The sequence below is a fragment of the Protopterus annectens genome, chromosome 12.part0 (assembly GCF_019279795.1).
Source record: "Protopterus annectens isolate FY-2018-M chromosome 12.part0, PAN1.0, whole genome shotgun sequence".
NCBI classification, from domain to species: domain Eukaryota; kingdom Metazoa; phylum Chordata; order Ceratodontiformes; family Protopteridae; genus Protopterus; species Protopterus annectens.
The window spans coordinates 822927556-822952112 of NC_056746.1; the positions used below are offsets into that span (position 1 = coordinate 822927556).

At 38.8% G+C, this 24557-nt stretch overlaps 1 protein-coding gene across 1 annotated transcript in view; it reads right to left on the reverse strand.

Annotated features, from left to right (window-relative positions):
- The window catches only part of HELZ2 (helicase with zinc finger 2), a 1911095-nt gene that overhangs the window by 40981 nt on the left and 1845557 nt on the right, over positions 1–24557 (reverse strand). The gene's annotated exons all lie outside the window — the stretch shown is intronic.

A 24557-nucleotide genomic window follows, 5' to 3' on the forward strand; every position in this document is an offset into this window, starting at 1 on the left:
GCTGAAAATTCTGACTTATATTTACTAAGTCTGAGATTGCTATTTCTCAGGATATTCCCTTTTCTCTATGGTATGGTGAACCTGGAGCTGGTATATATAAGCTTAAGGGTGGGTAGGAGGATTGCCTTCCCATAAGGGGGTGCAGGAAGGCTTGACCCCCTTCAAAAAAAGTTTAAAGAAGAGGTGCTAAGCTTGATTCACTCCTCTATTTTCAGTCTTCTTTTTTGATGTGCTAGGACATGGCAACATGAGGGAGCCTGTTTGTGCAATAACTTTACTCTTGAAAATGACTTAACCTGAATAAACTATGCATATATCTAATTATCTGAATCTGTGAATTGCAGAAATAAGAATACATTGCTATATATTGCATTGCCTGCAACAGACTTTCAGTTTTGTTACTACTTTACTACATTAAACGACCATGTGATTTTGGATTTACATGAAAGAAAAATATATGACTGCAGTGTTCCTCAGTGCAAGCCATCCTTGGAATTATATATATTTTTTTGTGGAAAAGTAACAATAAACAGTGATACTCAAAAAAGGCTATATTTAGCTGCAAGAGGTAGTTGCAGTTACATTTAGCCACAAATGTCTGATTGCAAGTCATGAAATTGTTGTGAGTTGAGTAAATGTAACTTGCAACACAGTGTCAGCTCTTAATACCCAGTCCTACCTGGTAATGAAAAAAAAAATAGCACAGCTCTTGAGTCACAGGTGGAGATGACCAACAGCTTCACACAGGAGACTGGCATTTCCATTACTCCAGTTAGGTTTCACAAAATGCATATCTGTCTCTGCAGCTGCGATGTACAGCTACAGCAAAAGGTACTTAGTAAGTTGCAGTAGTTCTGCTGTTTCAGATAAATTTGCAGTACTCAACCATATGTCAAGCTTAGATTCTGCTGTGGTGACGTATCAGACCTCTTACCACTGCCATAGCATGTTGCTTAGTGATATGGTTTCAAGTGAATTGTAAGTAGACCTGCATCCTCCCAGGTGAATATAACTAACTCCAGGGTTGGTACACTGCAATGTACTATTTGAGGAGGAGATTTGGTGAGAGAAGTATTCATCAGAATAGATTTGGTGAATTGCTGTGCAGCCAGATTCACTACTTCAATTCCATTAGATGAGGACCTGTAGATCATAGTGTGTGTTATACTTTTAAAAACCACTGTAGTCTGTGGGCACTTGCATATAAGTACTGAGCATGTGCCAGCAACAGTGCCATTTTGAGTGAGCAGCTAGAGTGAAAGCATGTATGTGTGCAGCAGTCAGTCAGTTTGTTTAAGTTTTATGTTTCAGTCATCCATCCTGATGTGTTTGTGTGTAATAAATAACTTAAACAAACACACATGCCTCATTGTCTTATTTGAACACACAAGATGGGTGACATGGTGTTAGAAGTGGGATCTGAAGTAAAGCTTCTTAAATACCATGAGGTGAGCAGTTACAATTGGAGGAATATACAGAAGTGGATCAGATGATGCTCAAACAATTTGCAAACAGGTGAGAAAGATATTTCCAGGTACTAAAACATGTATAAATGATTTTTCATTCAAAAAATGTAAAATGAAGCATTCAAAATGTTTAAAACAAATTTCTGAATAAACGAAATGCTTGAAATTATGACATATTGATAAAAGTACTCAAAATAGTTACAAAGATGCTTAAAATAATTTCAAAATTGCATAAAATGTATAACAAAGGGAAAACAAGTGTATTTTTTGCTATGTACCACTTTTTGACATCACCTAAAGCCATTTAAAGTGTCCAAAATCTGCAAAATATTTGCAGTGTGTGCATTATTATAGTACAGTCATTTCACAGAGTACAGTTAATTCAAGGAAATTGTTGTGCAGTTGAATATTATTACAAGCACCTGGTGTGTGTTTGAAACTTATTTGGCATGGCAGAGGGATTTCACAGACCTGGTCAGTTTGTGTTTGATAGCAATATTGCTGAAAATTGGAGAGCGTTTGAGCAAAAATATGATATTTTCATACAGGCTGCTTTTTCTGATAAAGATGCATATACAAAGACATTTATTCTGCTTACTTTAGCTGGTTCAGAAGCTGAGAGAGCATTAATTTGTGTATGCACCTGCTGTGCATGCAGGGCAGGGGGATGACCGCTATATTGTGGTACAAGCTGAAATGCGGGAAGACCCGGAGTGCTTAAAATGTAAAGTTAAAGAAATGTGCAACCATAAAACAAATATTACAATGGAAAGGCACATATTTTACACAAGAAATCAAAAGCCTGGTAAAAATTTTGCAGAACATATAACTGACTTAAAAAACAAGGCAAAAATGTGCAGATTTGGTGATCTAAGAGATGAGGTGATAAAAGACAGGCTTGTGTGTGGTGTTAATAATAATGTAGTGGGAAAAACGTTGTTTCATAGGTTCAGAGGTTCTTAGGTAGGTACTAGGCTATTGGCTTTAGGGCCTATATAAGCCTAACCAAAAAGGCACCCTGACTTTCGCCACCCAAGAAAATGATTTTCCTGTGCCCCTGTCGAGCAGAGCCCTAGAGGTGATCCCCAGGGTGAATTTCCTATATCTCATCAATCATTAAAATTTTTCTTGAAGAGTGCTAATGAGGAGATTTGTTTGATATAGGTAGGTAGTTTGTTCCAGAGTATGGGAAGTCTCTGGGACAGGAATCTATCCCTCCAGCATGTTCTGTTTATTGTGGTGACAAGGTTTAGGTCTCTAGAGCATGTAGCTCAGAAGGATTGGGATTTCTTTAAGTGGAGCATGTCCAACAGCTCTAGGTTTGACATAGATTGGTATGTTAGGCAGAGATTGCCTCTGAGTAGGTGATATGTGATGGAGTAAAGCTGTAGTTTTTTCGGTCTGCATAGGGCATCTGTTTGAAGCCAGTAATCCTCTTTGTGAGGTATTTCTGCAGCCTTTCCAGTTGTTGTAGATGTCTTGTGAGGTACATACCAAAAGGGGCGTTGTACTCTATAATGGATCTAATGAGTGACGAGTAGAGGGCAACAATGACCTCTTTTTTCCTGGATGAGAAACCTTTTGTGATGAGGTGTGCCACGTAGAAGGATTTCCTGACTTCTGTGGTGATGTGATTATCAAAAGAGAGACTACTGTCCACCTGTGTTCCAAGGTCTCTTATCACACTTTCAGTGTTAAGTAGACTACCACCTATGTGGTAGCTCATGGGTACAGAGTTTTTACCAAAGGGGATGACAATGCACTTTTTGGCACTGAGCTTGAGGCCATGGATTTGACACCAGGCATCTGTCTCAGTGAGGCCTTTTTGTAGGATGTCCACATCGTTAGGAGTTTCAATTATGGCTCCTAGTTTGCAGTCATCTATGAACTTCATTAGCCAAAGACCTTCTGTGTTAGCCTGTACTTCAGAAAAGTAGATAAACAGGAGAGGACCCTGGAGTGAACTCTGTGGTACTCCACTTGTCACTGGTCTGAAGTCAGATATGGAGTATGCTAGTTTCACAGTGTGGGTTCTGTCAGTGAGCCAGTTGGCAACCCATTTTGTGACATGGGGATTTATACCTAGTTTAGTGAGTTTATCTATAATTCCAGAGTGGGGGATGGTGTCAAAAGCCTTGGTGAGATCTAGATAGGCTGTGTGAACCACCTTATCCTCGTCTATGGCTTTGGTGATTGCTTCAAAGAGGTCTATCAGATTTAGGAGACATGATATCCCTTTTACAAACCTGAACTGGGTGGAGTCCAGAGTTTGGAGATTACCAATGTCTTTGTTTATAAGTTCCATGATGATATGTTCCATGGCCTTGCAGACCAGGCTCGTTAGGCTAATGGGGCGGTAGTTCCCGGGGTCTGTGGTGGCTCCCCATTTGTGGAGTGGGATGACCGTCACTGTGCACCATTCAGTGGGCACAAAGCCTGAGGTGAGGCTATGATTGAACATGGTGCTTAGGTGGGGTGCCAGTTCATTCTGTAGTTCATGTAGAATGCAGCCTGGGATGTTGTCAGGTCCCATGGATGCTGTGTTCTTGGCTTTGGAGAGTGTGATTTTTACCTGTGCAGCCATGATTACAGGAACTTTGCATTCTTCTGGTATAGAGATGGGCCCTTTAGGGGGTGAGACAGGGGTAAAGTTAGCACTGGACCTATCTGCCAGGATGTTGGCAATATCAGTTGGTTCTGTATATTTAGTGCCACTGTGCTGTAACTCAGAGCAGATCTGAGAGTTGCCATTGAGATTCTTGACATAGCTATAGAATGCTTTGTGGTTGTCTTTAGAATCAGTAGTGATTTTGTTTTAGTAACTGGCTTTGGAGGATTTTATGAGGTATCTCAGCTTCTTACTGAGGATGACCAGGGAGTTCTTCCAATCATGGGATTTTACTCTTTTTTGCAACAGTTTCTTTCTTCTGTTGTAGAGTTTGTTTATGGCAGGGGACCACCAGATTGGCTTCCTTTTTTTTTTGGAGGATAGCATCTTGGTTCTGTTAGGGAAAGCATGATCCATGCACTCATGTAATTGTGTATAAAGTGCATTTGTGTAGGATTCGGCAGTCGTACCTCTATTGTCCATCTCCATGGATGTTGTGAAGTTTGCCACTTCTGTTTTAAGAAGCGTGAAGTTGGATTTGGAGAAATTATTTATTGTGGTTTCCCTAATGAGGCGTGGGGGCAGGATGTGGATATCTAGGGTGATTAGCTTGTGGTCAGATCTGATCAATGAGGAATTGACCTCCGGTGTGGAACACTGGTCACCCATGTTGATAATGACCAGCTCTAGGATACTGCTGCCCCTGGTGTGGGTGTGGATAAGTTGATCCAAGGCACTGGAATTTATGAATTCCAGAAAACGTTGAGCAAAAGAGTTGGTACATGAGGAGTTTTCCCAGTTAATGGTGGGGTAGTTGAAATCACCCATTATGAGGGTGTTGGGTTCTACCCTAATATTTTCCAGTGTATCAAGAAATGAGGAGTGGGAATCTTGGGGCATAGTGGGGGATCTGTGGCAAGTTAGAATTTGGATTGCGGTCTTGCCCAGAGTTAGTTGCACTTGGATAATCTCAGATGCATTATGCTGAGCAACCTGCCTGGAGGTGTAGATATCCTTAATGAATATGGACATGCCTATGCCTTTAATGTTTCGGTCCAGGTTAGGTGGTTTTCATGTAGTCCAGTAGTAGGTGGCCAAAAGGTGTGGTATGTATTATAGCCTGGTAATGCAGGGGTGCCTCTCTGAAGCCTTGAACTAGGTCTCTGTCACTGCACAGATGTTGATGTTCTTCATTTTAAGGAGTGCCTCGAGTGAATGCATTTTGAGGTTTAGACTTCTAGCATTGAGTAGCATTACCCTCAGATTTTGCTTGCTTGTACCTGTTACGGTGGTGAATTTGTTATTTGAACCTTGCCTCAAAAAAGGCACTATAGGGGTGGCAAGAGCCTTAGCCAGTATCCGGAATCCCAAGAGCGACAGGTGCAGGCCATCTCTGGCAATACATCGTGGTCTGTCGAGGCAGACAGATACTGGATCTCCTTAGAATGACACCAGAAGCTTAGCCAATTGTTGAATTCAATAATTTTGTCCTTGTACTGTGGTATCATTCTGGGTGATGGCAGGACGCTACTCAGGGTTAGGGTCATACCTGCCTGGTCTACAAGATTGGAGAGCTCCTCCATGTCTCTTTTCATGTAGTCCAGGGAGATACATCTCAGGTCATTCACACCAACATGGACAATGGCAGAGTCATATTTGTACTTGTTGTGGAGTGACCTGAGTGTGTGCGTTATGTGGCAGATCCTGGGACCTGACAGGCAGCTGACAGTAACTTTCTCCTTGTTTAGCCTGGTGAGTGGAACATCAGTGTGCCTGACTATAGAGTCACCTATGAGTAGAGTGTTGGGTATGTTGTTATGCCTTATGGGCTGTGGTTGAGTGGCACACGGAGTTTGTTTGCTATGTGTCATTTGGGTTGTGTTGGGGGGTGGAGAATTCTTGCGTTTCTGTTTGGAGGTCACTGTTGCTTGAGCAGATTTTTACTGAGAGCCTCCATGAATGTAGGTGTGTGTTTTGTGTTTCTATGTGTCTGTTTTGGTGGTGTAGGTTTTGAGGGACTATGTGATAATTGTGGTGTGGTGCAAGTGTTTACCTTCTCCTCTTGACTGTCTAGTTCAGCCTTGGTGAAGAGAGCTTTGCTTCCAGTTTGCCCATATAAGTGCATCTCTCACAAGTTGTAGTGTTGGCTGGTAGGAGGAGAGGGTTGTCTGTGTACATGAGGCAATTGCTGCATTGCCCCAAGATGCCTAGATTCATCGGGTAGACAGGAGAAAACAATGGGAGCTGATCCTTTGACATGCCTGGATATGTGCTTATTTATTAAATACTAAAACTGTTTTCCTCTAGACAAGTGAGGAAGGTTGGGAGCTGTAGTAATTTGTAGCTTATTTAGTGCTTACAATGAGTTCTGAACAAGTGGTGAGCTCAAAAAAAAAAAACAGATTTGAGTGCTAAAACTAAAAAAACTGGCTAGATATAAGGCAAAATTTAAAAAAGCAGACTTTATGGCACCAGGAATAGTTTAACCCTAGCTAAGCGGCGATGCATAAAGTGTATTTTCTTTATACTACAGTAGCAAATGAGCAAATTGATTTAAACACATTAACCAATTAACCAATAAATGCTAAAAACTGAGCCCTGTTCCAGCAGTCTTCAATCAGACAAGTTCTAACTGCACACTCCTGCCACTAGGGTGCAGGGGAACCTTCTCCAAAAAAAGATGATCTAGATTAGTGCTCAAGTTATACAACCAAAGCTAGATTCAGCAGGTGCAAACAACGCGTACCAATTTCAGAAAGAAACAGTTCAAATAAGCAGGCACAATAAGCCTTTAACCAGAAACTCCCAGCTCAGAAGGGCAAAATATACCCTTGCTTCCCACAAGAGTGCAGACCACACCTTCTTAATGTAAAATAGCTAGCCCGAAGCCCAAGTGCTTAAACCAGAACTAATAGACTTTTAGAATAACAGACACTAAGCCTTCAATCAGCAACTCCCAACTTAGAAGGATGTAAGCTACCGGTCCTGACACAACAGTGCAGACCACAAACCTTCTTAATGTAAAACAACTTGTCTGAAGCCCAAGTGCTTCAACCAAAGGCTTAGAATAACAGCTACAATTTAATCAGGCTACTAACAAGCAGTAATAAATGCAGAAGAATAAATGCAATTAAGTACCTTTAAGAACAAGCAGCAAAACCAAAATAAAGAAATAAAGTAGGAAGAAACACAAATACAGTAAAAGCAGATGAATAAAGTGCAATTTTTTATATAACAATAGAAAACAAGCAAACTGATTTAAACAAATTACCCAATTAACCAGTAAAAAAGCTCAAAACTGAGCCTTGTACCAGCAGTCTTCAGTCAGACAAGTTCTAACTGCACACCCTTGCCACTAGGGTGCAGGGGAACCTTCTCCAAAAAAGATGACAGTGATTTAACTTTGAGCAAAGCCATAGAGATTTGTCAGATATATGAGCTTACAAAAAGGCACACAAGCTTACAAATGAGAAAAGCATGCTTGCAGTGCCTTTCAGTGCAAATGTTGATAGTATGCAGCACGAGGTTAAAAGATAAAGGCCAAAGGATATGTACGCTAAGGCAAAACCCAGAGCAGCTATTATAAAACTCAGGGCACACTTAGTAAACAGAGGGGAGACTCAGCAAAACCCAGGGCAAACCTCATATTCAACTGTTGTAACTGTGGAGGTAGCCATGAACACAAATGAGAAAAGTGCTTAGCTTTTCGTCAGCAGTGCCACATATGTAAAAAGTGGAATCATTTCAAAAATATTTGTCAGTCTAAAGTGGCACATTCTTTTATCAAAAGAGAGCATTGAAAGAGGCAGGTTGATCAAGTAGAAAGCTGCAACCCTACTTGTTATGTTGATGGTGTGTCTGTACTTGATGAAACAGTCAATGCAGTAGAATTGTTGGCAAAGAGGAAAGTATTTTGTACTGCTCTGATGAATGGGAGACCTGTAGAGCTCAAAGCTGACACTGGTGCAAAGTGCAATGTGATATCAGCAAAAGTGTTTGCTAAACTAAAAGGTGGTGAAAAAAACTTGATTTGCCAAAGTCCATTATGGTGAAGGGATGCAAACCGAAGGCTCAGTTGTACTTTTATGTTATTCTGCTGGGAACCGTTATGTCTTGCAGTTTTACCTAGTCAAAAGCCATGTGCAGTCATTGTTAGGCTTCAAAGATAGTTTGAAACTGGGACTGCTTTCATTTAATAGAGAAGTTCACCGTGTAAGCATGAATAAAAACAGAAATTCTGCACAGAATACTTTTCTGAGTATGCTGACATTTTCAAAGACAAGCTTGGCAAACTCCCAGTTGCATACTACATGAAATTAGACTATGAGGTAAGCCCAGTTGTCAGACCAGCATGAAAGGTTTCAGTAGTAATGCAGGACAGAGTTAAAGCTGAGCTAGACAGAATGATGCGTTTAGGAGTAATTTGTCCAGTAGAAGAACCAACTGAGTGGGTATCCTCCATGGTGGTAGCTCATAAGAAAGGCTCAGATGATATTAGAATATTGATTGATCCCAGAGATTTGAACAAAGTGCTCAAACGACATCATCTAATGCGTACAGTCAAAGAAGGTGCTGCTCTCATGCCAAATGCCACTATTTTTCTATCTTAGATGCTAAATGCTAAATGAATCCCTTCACCATAATGGACTTTGCTTGATCGAAAATTTTCTTTGTTAACTACTTTCAGTACTCTATTTGGAAAGTACAGATTTTTGAGAATGCCATTTGGAACAAATTCTGCCAGTGAAGTCTTTCAATGTGTGAGGGAACAAAGTTTTTTCTGGCTATTCATGTGCTATTATAGTAGATGATATTCTTGTAGGAGGCAATGGTGATATCAAAACATGATAGAAACCTCAGAAAAGCTCTGAAATGTGCTTATAGGTTCATAGGTTGGTACTAGGTTATCAGCCCTAGGGCCTATACAAGCCTAGCCATAAAAATTCCCTGGCTATTTCTTCCCACACTATTTACTTCCCTGGACCTCTGTCTAGCAGGGCGACTGATGTGATCCCCGGGGTGAATTTCCTTTCATGCATCCAATCGTCAAGGTTCCTTTTGAAGAGGGCTTGTGAGGTGAACCTTAAGCTGAATCCTGAGAAATGTAAATTCAGGCTGAAAGAAGTTACTTATATGGGTCACTTGTTTACCTGTTCAGGCTTATGACCAGATCTGTCCAAGCATGCTGCAATTCTTGAGATGCCAGCTCCAGACAATGTCACATCTTTGCAATGTTAGTCAATTATTTGGGGCAAGTTTATTCCTAATTTAAGTGAACTTTCAGCACATGCAAAAATGTAAGTCGGTCCTGGTTGGAACAACACCAAAGATCATTTGATGTCCTGAAACAGAACATTTCCAGTCTACCAACTTTGGGATATTATGATGTTCACAAACCTGTAACTCTTTCTTGTAATGCTTTGAAATTTGGTTTTGGTGCAGTCATTCTTCAATATGATAGACCAGTAGCCTATGCATTCCAAACTCTAACCCAAACTGAGATGTAGTATGCACAAATAGAAAAAGAGCTTTTGACAATTGTGTTTGTATGTTCGAAGTTCCATGACTATATTTATGGCCGACCTATCCAAATAGAGACTGACCACCAACACCTGGTTACTATTTTGAAAAAGCCAATGCATACACCTATCCAAATAGAGACTGACCACCAACACCTGGTTACTATTTTGAAAAAGCCAATGCATACAACTCCAGCTAGAATGTCTCTTCAAGTTTGTAATGACAGTACTGGACATTATGTTAGGAAGCAGGTCAATCTCAAACCAGTTTGAATAAGAATCTACTAACACCAAGTAATGCTGGCCATTCCATTCAAAAATATCTGTAGCTACTGTTGACAATATACAATGTTAAAATTGCAAAAGTACAATTTCAACTTGGTCTGCATAAAAGGTAAACTTCTTTATCTTGCTGATACTTTATCCAAATCGCCCAGAAAAAACACTGAACAACATGAAAATGAGAAACCTTATTTTGAAGTCAAGAAAGTGAGAATTTTTTTTTCCACAAGTCTTGATGAGCTTAGAAATCACATTGCTTCAGATCCAATTCTCCAGAAGCTCAATCATTTTATCAGTCAAGGATGGCTTTCAAAGTAATCTTGTTTATCACTAGATGTGCAGCAGTATTTTCCTCACAGAGACAAGATTTTGATGGACGATGTTATCATCATGAAAGGTCCAAAAGTGGAAGTTCCAAAATCTTTGAAACAAGAGTACATTAAACTCTTGCACTGGGGTCATCAATGAACTGATTCTACCAAAAGAAGGGTGAAAGGTCTAATATTTTGGCCTTCTATGTCAAAAGATATTAAGAAGGAAATTGCAGCTTGTTCAATTTGTAATAGTACCAAACCACATCAACAAAAATAGCCACTTCAGCTAAACCAGATTCCAAAACTACCTTGGTCGACAGTAGCTGCAGATATTTTTGAAAGGAATGGTCAGCATTACTTGGTGTTAGTAGACTCTTATTCAGACTGATTTGAGATTGACCTGCTTCTTAACCTAATGTCCAGTACTGTCAATTACAAAACTGAAGAGACATTTTTTTGCCCATGGTAGTCCACAGAAAGTCATGTCTGACAATGTTTTACAGTTTACAAGTCAGCAGTTCAAAAGATTTGCTGAAGTGTGGGACTTTGTTCATGTTACTATTAGTCCTGAATATCCCCAATCTAATGGCTTGGCTGAATATGCAGTTCAAAGTGCGAAACAGTTGTTGGAAAAAATCCAAGAGAGACAATACTGATGTTTTTCTTAGTTTGCTTAATCTCAGAAACATTCCTTGTGACAATTTACTTGGTTCACCTGCTCAGAGATTTATGTCGAGACAAACCAGAACTACACTACGAATCGTAAGAACTTGTTTATTCCAAGTGCTAAAAACAAGAAAGCAGCAAAAGCTCAACTCCTAAAGAAGGATTTATCCCAAAAGTCCTACTATGACAAAAGCAGCAAATGTCTGCATCCATTAAAAGAAGGAGAGATAGTGAGGATGCAGAGCGCAAAATGATTTGACCGAATAGGACTTGTGAAACATCTGTGTGAGGAACCCTGATTGTACAATATTGCATCACAAGGAATGGAATTTAGTTGGAATTGAAAACATTTACTGCTGGCGTCCGAGCCACTGTTACAGCATCTTGCCTGTAATGGAGACTCTAATTCTCAGAGGATGCTATCCAATGTTCCTGTTCCAGAGAACACTTCATCATCTGTTCCTGTTCATGAAAATATCCCTAAAGTTCCTAAAGAAGAGCATTCCCCGGTGACTGTACCTGTTGCTAAACCTAGTACTGATTATTATATTATGAGGTCAGGTAGTATCTCAAGACCTATTCCCAGATACACGGCAACATGGATATAATTGTTATTGTCTATATGTGTTTGTATAATCCGCATGCCCATCAGATTGTCATTTTTCATTTGAATGATAAAATAGTCAAAGAGGGAGGAGGATGTAAATCACAGTGTGTGTTTTACTTTTAAGAGCCACTGTAGTCTGTGACCACATGCATATAAGTACTGAGCATGTGCCAGCAACAGTGCAATTTTGAGTGAGCAGCCAGAGTGAAAGCATGTATGTGTGTAAGAGTCAGTCAGTTAGTTCGTTTAAGTTTTATGTTTCAGTCATCTGTCCTGATGTGTTTGTGTGTAAAAAAAAAAAACTTAAACAAACACCCAAGCCTCATTGTCTTATTTGAATACCCAAGACAAGTGACAGGTCCCATTAATTACAAAGGATTTCAGGATTAGTCCACATATAATGCTCAGCCTAGCAATACTCTCATAATGATGTGTACTTTAGTAGGTTCTCCAGTAGAGTAGAAAGAATTAATTTATGAGGCTCAGTTTCTGATTGGTAACTCACATCTTGTGATGCTCTTCATAATTTTGATCTTTGATAACATTCTTAAAATTTAATTTTCTCATATATACAGGCCCCTAAAGAGACTTGGCTTACTGGTTTCTGGATTACTGCAAACTACTACTTAGAGTCAACAATTATTCATTACTAGCTCATCTTTAGGATTTTGTCCCTGAGTTTATTCCAGGAATGATAATAACAAAGAAATTTAATAATCAGAATATTTACTTATGAAGTGAGAGAAGCACCAGATAAACTTTCCAAAACAGATTGGCTGTTCAAAATTTGGACTAAGTACTGTCTTCAAAGATGTGTGAAATTTGTCACTTAACAACTTAACATTAGACCACAATTTTATTTCTTTTGTTAAGAGATAATATTTCATTATGGTAAATATTCAACAGATTCACCATTCAATGTGTTCTTGTACTACAGTCTTTGCTAATAAAACTTTGTAAGCTCTGTATTAACATGTAATGGCTAATTTGAGATTTCCAAGATGGCTGCAAACTGACTCACAGCTTAAATTCAGCTCTCCCAATGTGCACAAAGAAATTGAGAAATAAGAACCAGTCACCAGTCATATTGTCAGCTTGAGTAAAATTCAGTAACTGGCTAGTAAATACACTGTTTGGATAAAAAACAAAGAAGACATTTAGAAAAACTGAAAGAAAATCAGCCACAAAAATTTAACAGAAAACATTGGTGGGGAAGGATCCTGCAGCTGTTCAGACAGAGTAAGCAGAGAAAACTTGAAATTTTTTCCTTTGCCAGAGAAGCTGGAAGAACACACTTTATTCATTTTAGGAAAGCACAAATAAGCAACTAGACTGGTATTCCATTGAATGAGTTGTTAATTGAAAGGGCATATTGATGGTATGCTCCAAACCTAACCATAAGAAAGCAGCCAAGACCTGTATTAGTAAAGATATAATCACACCAGCAGAAAGAGTTGCTCCTGTCAAAACTGTGGCAGAAGGGAAAAGTATTAAAAATTGGAGACAGGAGTATTTCTAGAAAAAGATTACTCATTGCACACAAGGCAGAAGAAAAACAAACATCCCAACAATCAGGTAATGTCAGGAAGCAGGTGTGAGAGTCAAACTGCTGTATCCAAGTGTCTTCAGAATATTTTTTTCCTGGAGGATCCAAGACATTTTTGGATATAGAACAGGCTAAGGAGTAAACAAAAAGTTTATCCAACAAAATTGAGCCAGCAAACAGAAGGAGAGTCAGCTTCTCATTCTTCTGACAACAAAGCTCATAGACAGACTTCACCAGTGAAGCCTTTTCCAATGTAATGGAAAATGCTTGGGAGATAGAAGAAAACACAGGCACTGACCTGAATAATCAGGAGTACCTTGGAGTTGAACCACAGTCTGATGTTGGGAGATGAAGATAAACAGGAAGAAGACCACCAACCCAGAAATTAGTAAATAAGTGGGAGACCACAAAGCAACATGTAATGGCGATTTCATTTTATGTACAGATAACCTACTAGGTGTCTGCTTGACTAATTCATACATATTGATAGCATATTCTTGGAGTGACTGTTTCTACTGCCTTTCAACAGTGCTTTCGCAGGGATATATTGTCCACCTGACTGACAGTGAAAGGTATCCATCTGACTAGTTCAAACAACATATTGATGGAAAATTCTTGGAATGATGGCTTCTTTCATCCTGCAGCAGTTTACTCCCCAGGGACACAGTGTCCATTTGACCAGCAGTCAAAGGTGCCCACCTGACTAGTTCAAACAATATCAAGACATCATATTCTAAAGTGACTGTTTCTCATGTCCTTCAGACGTACTCTGCAAAAATACACAATTCACATGATCATCAGTTAAAGGTGTCTACCTGATTCATTCAAATATATTGCTGACAGATTCTTGGAATGATTGCTTCACCAGTTCCCCGACGGTCTTATCTTTGGGTACACTGTCTGCCTAACTGGAAAATGTGTCTGCCTGACTAGTTTAAACAAAACACTGATGGCAGATTCTTTGAGTGGCTGTTTCTCCCATCTTTTAGCAGTTCCATTCCCAGGGAAAGATTGTGCACTTAACCTGCAGTCAACGGTGTGTTCCTGACCAGATCAAATTACATACTGATGGCAGATTCCCAGAGTGACTACTTCATCTTTTTTCCAACAGTCCTTTCCAAAGGGACACATTGTTTTCTTGACCATCAATCAAAGGCATGTAATGCTGCTTTTGCTAATAAGCTTTAAATTACCAGTCAAGCCTTAACAGTGCATATCATCCTTCAGAAACTGTGGCACAGCTATGTGTCTGTTAGTATGCACTGAGAGTTTGTCCATGTTTTCCACCTTTTTCCTATTAGTTTCTTTATTCTGTTTAGTTCTTGGGTATGATCTTTATTTTTGCATCATCCAGTTTCACCACTGCAGCCTTCAAGCTCCCTTATAACTGCACTGTTTTAACAAATAATGTGGTGAACCACAAATTAAAAAAAATAAACGCAGGAAGACTTGAAATAAAATAATTAGTTATTGGCTTATTAGCTTGCTTTCTTAGTGGAGTTCAGACCTTGCACTGCACTGTGTGCATGCTCATTGATTGGCTTCCACTAGCACTTGAGCTACTTCCTGTATTACTCATTAATGTCCCCAGTTCCCCAGCCTCCATCCCACAACATCATCCAGTTTGTACCAGTCTTTCCCTGCCCATAAAACATTATGTTTAATTCTCCTCTTAAACATTTCAAATTTTCTAAACAACACTTCACCTATACATACTACCCCCTCATGCTTAGCACTTATGCTTTTATCGTATAATCAACAGCATTCTGCAAACCACACACCAGGAGCCCACAATTTCAAAGTCAGTAGATCAAATTGTCCCAATTTTCTATAACCAGCTGAAACCCCTCTGTTAAGCAATAAACATGTTACTCTATTGCTGTCATTCATTCTAACCCTTATCCTCCAGCTACAATTACCCCATCATCATCATCATTACACAATTACGCTAACATAGTCATAGCCTCACTCTTATGACAAATCTCCCTCTTTCTCCTCTATGTCCTTTCCACCCCCCATCACCTGTCCTATGCCAAATTAATGCACTAACTCAAACTATCACTTTCTCAAATACCTTAGCTTTCCTATTCTCTAACACTTCCACATTCACACAAACTCAATCATTTCTTCACCCTCCACAAGTCCCAAATGTCCAAATCAAACTCTATCTTGGGTAATTACTACAAAATAATCTATCCACTTCCTACAAACCAGACCAGAATACATGCTCTGACCAGCCACTTAATATTAGTTCTCCTCCTTATAGGCAGAATTGAGCATAACCCAGCCCATAAATACCTACCACAAACACCCAGAGTCATACTGCAACTACCCTCTCATTCTCACTAATAAATGCCTACTGTATTAAGAATAAATCTGGATGAGTTAGCAGCCTCTTGCCACAGTACAACCTTGACATTAGATTAACCACTGAATTGTGACATAATTACACATTATCCACCAAATATCCAGTCTCTCCACTCCAACAAATAGTTTCAAGACTCCAGAATAGGAAAGAAGATAGACAGAGGCCCATTACTTAAAAAAAAAAAAACACCTCAAATCCACTGCCACTGCCCAAGCTAACTCAGCATTTGTCTCTAATGCCAACAAGATACATCTAAAGTTTCCCTCTCTTAAATCCTTCTACCAGCCATTTCCTAATCTCCACCCCTCTTTTGTACCTAAACTCAGATTTCTGATCTCTAACATCCTAGCAGCTGTACCAAGACTTAATAACATTATTATCCTAAGAGACTTCAGTCTTAACAGTCTTGGGACCCTAACTACTGACATTTCAGAACTCTTGTTTGACCTTAGCCTTCTACATCTCATCTCAGAACCAACAAGACCAAATCTCAAATCCTCCAAAAACACTGCTATTAACTTCACTATCACAAATATTTCTACATCCATCTCTAATATAGTATTCTTCTGCCTATTTTCAGTGACCACTGCCCTATCACCTTCACAATAAACAAACAGTCCTTAAAGCTATCTTATACTATGATGCTTTACAGCCCAATCAAAAAATAACATTATTAATCTTAAAACCACCTCACCTCCTTTGACTGGTCACAAATTCACTCTATAGAAGACTGCAACATAGTAGCTACTACTCTGCCCAAACCCTTCTTCAGCATTAAGACAAATTCTTTCCCCTCATCAAAAGACTACATAAACCCACATAAACTCACTAAAACTGAATGGTTTACCACTGATCTCAAGCATCTACACAAACCTAGAGATTAAGCTTGGTATAAATGAAACATGATCACTGCTACAGAAACATGAACAGCCTCCATGTCCCTAAGCAACCTTTCCAAGCAATTCATGCATAGACATAACATCATCTGTCACAAGTCCAAACAGGCCACACTCCAGGAAAACCAAAAACATTTCTAGAAAGATGTCAACTTGTTTACAGGGCAGAATATACCCCAAGACAACAATTCACATAACTTCATCCATTGCTCATAAGCAAATTTATCTTGATATGACTTGCTCAGAGAATTCAATAACTTTCCTCAAAAAACAGCAAACTTCCCCCCTAAAACCCTGTCCTGGCTCCCTACCTCCTTTCATACTCAACCTCTACTTCAAATGCATACCTTTTGAAGAAATTACCACTCTGCTAAATGATATCCCCACTGACACTCTCTCTGGTTCAGACAATATCAGTCTCTGGTGTATTCATCACTGTAGAGACCAACACTCCTTGCCCCTCACCAACATATACAATATAAATCTACAGCAACCTTCCCACAAAATAATTAAATAAATAAAAATAAAAAACTCACCTTTCCAATCTATACACTGTATTCTACTACCGTTGAAATAAATCCTACAAAAAAATGCCAATTCACAAGTACTTGAATATATCCGGCAATACCATCTTCTTTCCCTTAAACAACATAGCTTTTGGCCAGTATAAAGCACCGTGGTTGCTCTTTGAACCTTAACTGAGAACAAAAACAAAGGTAAATTTACAGGTGTATTCTTCATAGACCTCACAAAAACATTTGATGTCATTGACCACTTCTTCCTCCTTTACAACCTCCTTATGGAAATTAGTATCAGTACAAATACTTCACCCTGATTTAAAGACTTCCTTACAAACAGGCACTTCAGCATAAAAGTAGGGTTACCCATCTCAGATGAAGCTCCACTACACAAAGAGGGCTTTTAGGGCCTGAACCATGCTCTCTTACATTTTATGTCATGATTAATAAATTTTCTTACGACCTCTCTCACCTACCTTTTAATTTATAAGCAGATAACATGGCTATCTATAAAATCTACTTACACCCACACATCCATTCAATCCCAATTTCAAGCAAACTTGCATTCACTTTATCAATAGCTAATTAATTACAAATTAATACTTAACCTTTCCAAAATGAAAACCATGCTCTTTGGAACCACAAAAATCTTACATAAAACCTTAATATCTTGAATATGTCAGACATAAACAGCACCAAAATATAGACAAACACCTCCATCAAATAACTCAGTATCTGTCTCTATCAAACCTTTAGCCTCCATCTTCACATACAAAAAAAAAAAAAGAAACAAAATCAACTCCCTCCTTCTCTTGGACAAAAAAATTATCCTTACCTAAGCCCTCCCAAGAGCAGCAATAGGCAAAGGAATCCTCCTATCCCACTTTGAATACTGCTTCCCAATTATGTCTTCATCTTCCAGAAAGAACACTGTCACTCTGCAAACTATCACCCATAAATCTGCCACATCATCACTAACTTTCCTCTCAAGAAACACCACTGTCTCACTCTTAACACAGTCAAATGGCTTAGTTTGAGCTCCACTCTTTAAACTATGACATCTCAAATACTCTTCCCTGTAGCATCCAAACGTACTGAAAAACATATCCTCCTACAACCTTAAACATTACTCACAGACAACTCCCATGCCCTTAAAGTAAATTACATTCCACCAAACACTCCTTCTCCTCTATGTCTCCAACACTTTACTAATCCCTCCACATCCATCTAATAATCTCTCCTCATATCCAGCTTGAGACATCATAGGTTCACAGCTTCTTAGATACTTACTAGGGTATTGAACGAGGAGGACCTTTAGAAGCCTAGTCACATTCCCATGAAGCTTTTAGCATAATTAATATTTTAAGTATGAATAACCCAGAGATGAGCAGAATATATTTACATGATGCCCCTATCCACGAGGGACAAGGGTGCTAAAACAGGGGTCAATTTGTGGTTAACCATTCATTTGTCTAGTTTAACTTTAAACAGTATAATAAAAATAGTTGCTTTATGTGGAGAAGATGATTGTAAAAATGTGGTATTCTCTAAAATATGCATCTATCCCTAGAGCATGATCTACTTATGTTATAAATAGACATGTGCCTGCAAATGGTCTATTGTGATCAGTGTACTACCCTGGTAAACAAACAAGCAAACAAATAAATAAATAAAACAGACTGCAATCTCTTGAGCTGGTCTTTATGCTATCAGTGGACTTTGAATGTGCAGCAGGTCTGACAGGATAGGGTACAATGAGGATCTGCATGCAACACAGAGATCACCCCTCAGCAGCAGATTTTCACTTAGAAAGCATTGTGAGCATTCAGGTTATGACACAGTATCAACAGAAACAAGTCTACTCATATCCATGCAACCGTTCAATCTCATCTTCAAGTAAAGCTAAATTTACTCCATCAGTGACGAATTAATCAAAAATCAGTACATAACCCTTCCCAAACTAAAACAAAAAAAGCTTTCACAATCCCTTAATGACCACATCAATTTAAGGAATACCTCCAAAGGCAAGCCAAATGCGCCTGCTTACACATGAGTCATGTTTATTTTTATTATTTTATTTTTACATGTGTTAACTGAATTAGTCCAACTAGGCCCAGAGAGCCCTTTTTCAGTGGAGACCTTAGGAGAAAAGTGCCTGGAAAGTAATTAAAAAATAAGAAAAAAACCCTAACAATTCAAGTTGTAAGATACTTAGTACAAAAAACAGAGAAAGAGAAATATACAACATGAATATATACAAGGCAAAAGTACAGTATTTTGAGAATGCAGTAGCAATATGTTTAAGAAATTTGGTTAGCATTAAGGTATATACAAGGAATGTAGCAAAAAAAAAAATCCAGAGTAACATCATGACAGTGTACAACAAAGATGCATTTGATAGCATAGCATGCATGTTGGAAATTAATTTTTAGTTGCTTTTTGAATTCACCACTTTTGGTAGTGGAGTGAAGGGACAATGGAAGTTGTTCCATGAGTATCCAATTGAATGACTGTAAATATTTTTCTAATATTTTTGTTTGGATTGGTCAGGTAGTAGGTTTTGTTGTGTGCTTCTGATGTCATGATTGGGTTTGTAGGGTGTAATTATGGATGTAAGGGCAGGAGTTGGGGCATCCATAATTTGTAGTTGTGATATTTTAAGCATGTGGGGGAGCTCAGGTCATCTTAAGCTTTTCAGGGATATACAATGACGGGATTTATAGCTATTACTGGCTGAGAATCTGGCTATTTTATTATAGGTGGTTTCTAGTTTGGTTAAGAGATTATTTTGGGGGTTAGTAAGTATGAGATCAGCATACAGCAAAGATGGTAGAATAAATGTTTGAGCCAGTATAGGTCTAGATTTGTTAGGTATATTTTTGTTGTTGCAGTATAGAAGATCTAGTTTTTGATTGGACTTTTTGATGCAGTTTAAGATATATAGGTCAAATTTTAATTGGTTGTCTTTAGTAACGCCAAGCAATTTGGTGTTTGAGTCAGTGGTGATAATTATATTATCTAAGGATGAGATGGTGAAGTTTTATTCAGCTGAATTGAGGTTTTTTGGAAGGAAAAGGAGAAGCTTGGCATTTCTGGGGTTCAGAAGCAGGTTGTTTTCAGTTAGCCATTGTTCTACTAGGTGCCGAGATTATTGAGTGACAGTGTGGAGATATTATATGCTGTCAGAGGTGTTAATAATTGTGGAATCATCTGTGTACTGTATTAAGGTAGAGTGGGGGTAGGAGACATGGAGGTTATTTGTAAATATATTAAAAAGTAGGAGACCCAGGATAGAACCCGGGGGAACCCCAGCCTTAACAATACGGAAAGGGGAGAAGGATATTTACCATCTGATGGACTGATATCTGTTTGAGAAGTAGCTGTTAAACCAGGAGGCAGTGGAGGAGGAGAGTTGTAGGTTGGAAAGTTTCTTTAGGAGGATGGGATGGGAAACAGCATCAAATGATTTGGATAGTTTGAGGAATAGAGCTGATATGAGTTTATTATCTCTGGCTTGGGCAATGTTGTGTGCAAAGGATAGGAGGGCAGTGGTATTACTGTGCAAGGGTCAGAAACTGTGCTATGTGGCTGTAATTAGGTTTACCTGTAAGAGGTGGTTTAGTATTTGTCTACATATACAGTTTTCCAGTATCTTGGATAATGGGGATAATATGGCAATAAGTCTGTAATTTGAGGGTTCTGTAGAATTTCCTCCCTTGTGGAGGTGTATTATGAAGAATTGTTTTCCAGATATCTGGTACTGTATTTTCTTGGCTGAATCTGTTGATAAGTATGGCTACAGGGTATGCGATGGATTCGACTGCATATTTTAGAAATAATGGAGGGAGTTTGTTGGCTAATGGGAAATAGTGTTTGAGTTTCTTAAGAAGTGATCTGATGAAGGAAGTTGCTGCAGGTGCTAGGGAGAATGAGGGAAGATATGAGGTGGGAGGTGGAGTCTTAATATCAAGAATTACTGGTTTAGTAAGCTTTTCTATTATTGAAAAAGTTCTTAAGTAGAGTTGCAGTTTCACTAGAAGGCTTGCTAAGGAAGGGGCCTGGTGAAGAGGGGATTCTCTGGAGATAGTAATTTGTTTATTGAGTGTCAAAATTTCTTTGCTTTGGAATGTGGGTTGCTCAGAGATTTGTGATAAAATGCTTTTTTTTGTCCAGTAGGACCTGCTTTTTTGTTTGGTTGTGAGGTTGTTTGTATAAGTTCAAGTAGAAAGTTGAGTTATTTTTTTTTCTATGGTCTCCAGACATTGTCTCTGTTGTTGATAAGTGAGTTGCCTGATTTAGCCATGGTGCATAATTAAATTTTAGCCAGATTTTTCTGCTGGGAGTCAAGGTATTAAGGCTTTCTAGGAATATATTGTTGAAGCTTTGGACAGCCTCGTTAAGGGGTAATGTGTGAAGAAATGACCAGACTCTTTGTATTGGTAGCTCTTGTTATGATTGGGAGAGTATCTTACTACTGAGACAAGGAGGTGGTCACTACGGGAGTTAGGTAGGGTGGAAGGGTTATGATAACACAGGGGTTGGACACTAATATCCAGTCGATGAGCAAGCTGTTCTGGGAATTTTTTTGCAAGTGCATGGGTGAGGTGATCAGCTGGTAAAACCCATAAAGGTTTATAGAGTAGCTAGTTTTTCAGTATTAACAAGGTTCTACTCAATATTCCCCAAAGATGATGGTTTCATTGGGAATGGATACAGGAATCCAAGAAAGAAACTAATCAAGTATGAGAATGTTTTTACCTGGCGGTGTGTAGATTGCTGCAATGGATAGTTTTTTCCTGTTGATTTAGGTTACAGGTTGCTATAAGTATTTCATCAGGGCAGGGGTGGTCAGAGTAGAGTATAGCTACTCCTCCACCCTTTTTTTACTTCTATCTAGTCTAAGAATATTATAACCAGGGTGAGAAATTCACAGTTTGTAATATGAGGTTTTAGCCATGTCTCAGATAGGGCAAGTACTTCTGGGTTATACTGAGAAATCCAGGCATGAAAGAGGGTGCTTTTATTGACAATGCTTTGTATATTCATTGACAAAAAGGATAGATTTTTGGAGGCTTGTGATCTACTGACTTATTTGTGAGCAGTTGGAAGGGGGGCTGTGTAAGTATGGTTAGAGTACTATTGGAAAGGGCCTGGGTTGGGGTGAATATCACCAGATAAGAGTAGTATTGGGCTTTGAAGTATTTGTAGGAATTAATAATTGCAAAGGAACTGATGTTTTGTTTTGATGAGAGGTTTGGCATTTGGTATATACAATAATTTGGACTTGGGAAATGATATAGTGGTATAGTTAAAAAGAGAGGGGGTAAATAGGGGTGGAGTAGTTATTTGTATGGTGGGTAGTGGGATAAAGAGTGTGGGAGATGGGGTGGTAAGCAGGTGACAGTGATGGTAAGTGGTTAGAGCTGAGAAAATAATTCAAAATTAAAGGGAGAGAAATAGAGTTTTGAAAGGTATAGCCATGACTTAGTTTCAGGTCAAAAGGAATTAAAAGTGTAAAGAATGTATTTAAGGGTAGTAGAAAAAAATCAGGATTGACTGAAGGAGTTTTAGTAAGTGAATGACTGAAAGAGTTAAAAATAGGTAAGGCTCAGGAGGGGACTGGAGCAGGTTTTACAGTTAATGGTGATGCGGGGTATGAGTAGAGGAGTGGGGGTGTCTATTGACTAGTGCGAAGGCAGGGCAAAGCAGGTTTAGCTATAAAGGAAATTATGACAGGGGTGGGTGGGAATGGGGGTAGGAGAAAGGAGTGAGCCCGAGTGTAGCAAGGGTGGTCGGACTGGGACGAGACAGAAAACTGGACCAGGCCAGTTTCCAAGAAAACAATTAGGAAAACCAAGCTCAGTCAATTTCAGGTTAGTGTATTGTGGTATCTTCCTAATAACTAGAAATCTTGTGCTACTAATCTAGTAGAGTGTGGTAATAAGGGCCACCACTTCTATAGGGAAAACATTACAAGTATGGGCTGCAGGTACATAGATACACCATTTCCAAGAGAAAGAAAGTAGTTTTAAGTAATTGACCTAGCAGTAGAATAAGAGGAGAAATGGAGGGGGGCAGTAGTGTACATGCTTAGAGTAAAAGGCTATGGCAAAAATGTCTACAATTTAGAGGACAGATTAAATAAAACTCCAGCATACACTGGTTTAGCTGAAAGCACTTTAGCATTCCACATACACAGAGTCTCACAGTGCAGGGTGACCGGACAGTCTTTGGTTTATTGAAGGTTGGCCAGGACACAGAATAAAACTTTTGCTGAGGGAAACTAGTTTACCTCAAAGAACTTTAGCATTCCACCGATGCAGGGTCTCACAGTGTGGGACAACCAGACAACCTTTGGTTTATTGGAGATTGGCTAAGACATGGAATAAAACTTTCACTGAGGGGAACTAGTTTAGCTGAAAGAATTTTAGCATTCTTAGCCACCTAACCTCCATTTCTTCTCTCTACATTACTCTCTCCCTAGCTTCTGCATTTTGCATACCTTTGGAACACTATTGTAAATATTGTACATACTATTATAAAAAACACTATTCATCCTGCACATACTATCTACATGAATGTCTTGTAATTTTTAACTGTGTATCAACTGTGATATCTTCATCTGGCAAAAATGGAAACCTGGCAAATCATGATCAGTATGTTTACTCTGGTAAACAAACAAATGATAAATAAAAAACAAATAAATTACAACAATTATGAAGAGCCAAACGATTCCAACCAGCCCAAAATATATGCAATACACAAACAGATATCAATGGAGAAGGTAGCTGGAATAAAAGCAAGACCACAACTTAGATAAAAATCCTCTGTTTTAATACAAAATGGTGAGCACTCACCATTTTGCATTAAAACAGAGGATTTTTATCTAAGTCGTGGTCCTGCTTTTATTCCAGCTACCTTCTCCATTGGGCATCTGTTGTTTGTGTATTGCAATTATGAAGAGCATTGAAAAACTTTCTTATAGAACTTGCTATGTTAACCAGATTTACATATCATAAACAGAAAGATGTCAGCAAGTGTCCTTTTACTCACTAGGCCAGATTCATTTACAGCTACACTAAGTGCAGCTATCATGTAGCTGGCACGGTGCTCCTTGCACACTACTTCAAATTCATTAAACAGCTCCATTGCCAAATAAAGGTAAATAGAAAGCACTAATGAAAGCAAAAGTAGCTGAATTAATGCTAATTAACCAATCCAACATGGCGAGCTATTCATGCAGTTATAAAGCAATTGCATACACTCATTGTAGTCATTTTTCCTGAAATCCAAATCTATTTGGATTACAGCCATGATTAAACCTAGAAAATAAAAAATCTTAGCAGTTGCTGCTGCCATTAGAAAGCTACATATGCAAAAGTCTTTAATAAAAGTTGCTGCTGCTGCCAGACGTCTGCCAAGAAGGGTTTTATACTCTGATTAATTTAGTATGGACTGCATGACACAGAAAATTGTACAGCAAAACTGTGCAGACAGGAAAAGGGCATAGTAAAGATGCAACCTCTTCTGCCCACATCTAAAGCCCAAGGTAAGTACGGAACATGTTTGAAAAAGTGTTTAACTGCATAGTCCTATATGCAAGTAGTTATGTCCCTAAATGAGACAGCTGTCTTGTGAACAGTAATGTCAGTAATACTGTGTGACTGTGATGTCTGCAATATCCACCTATGGACTTTGCACAATAATGTGCATCGAGTATTTCACTTTTCCATACATATATGCAATTGTAATTACATTAAAAATGTG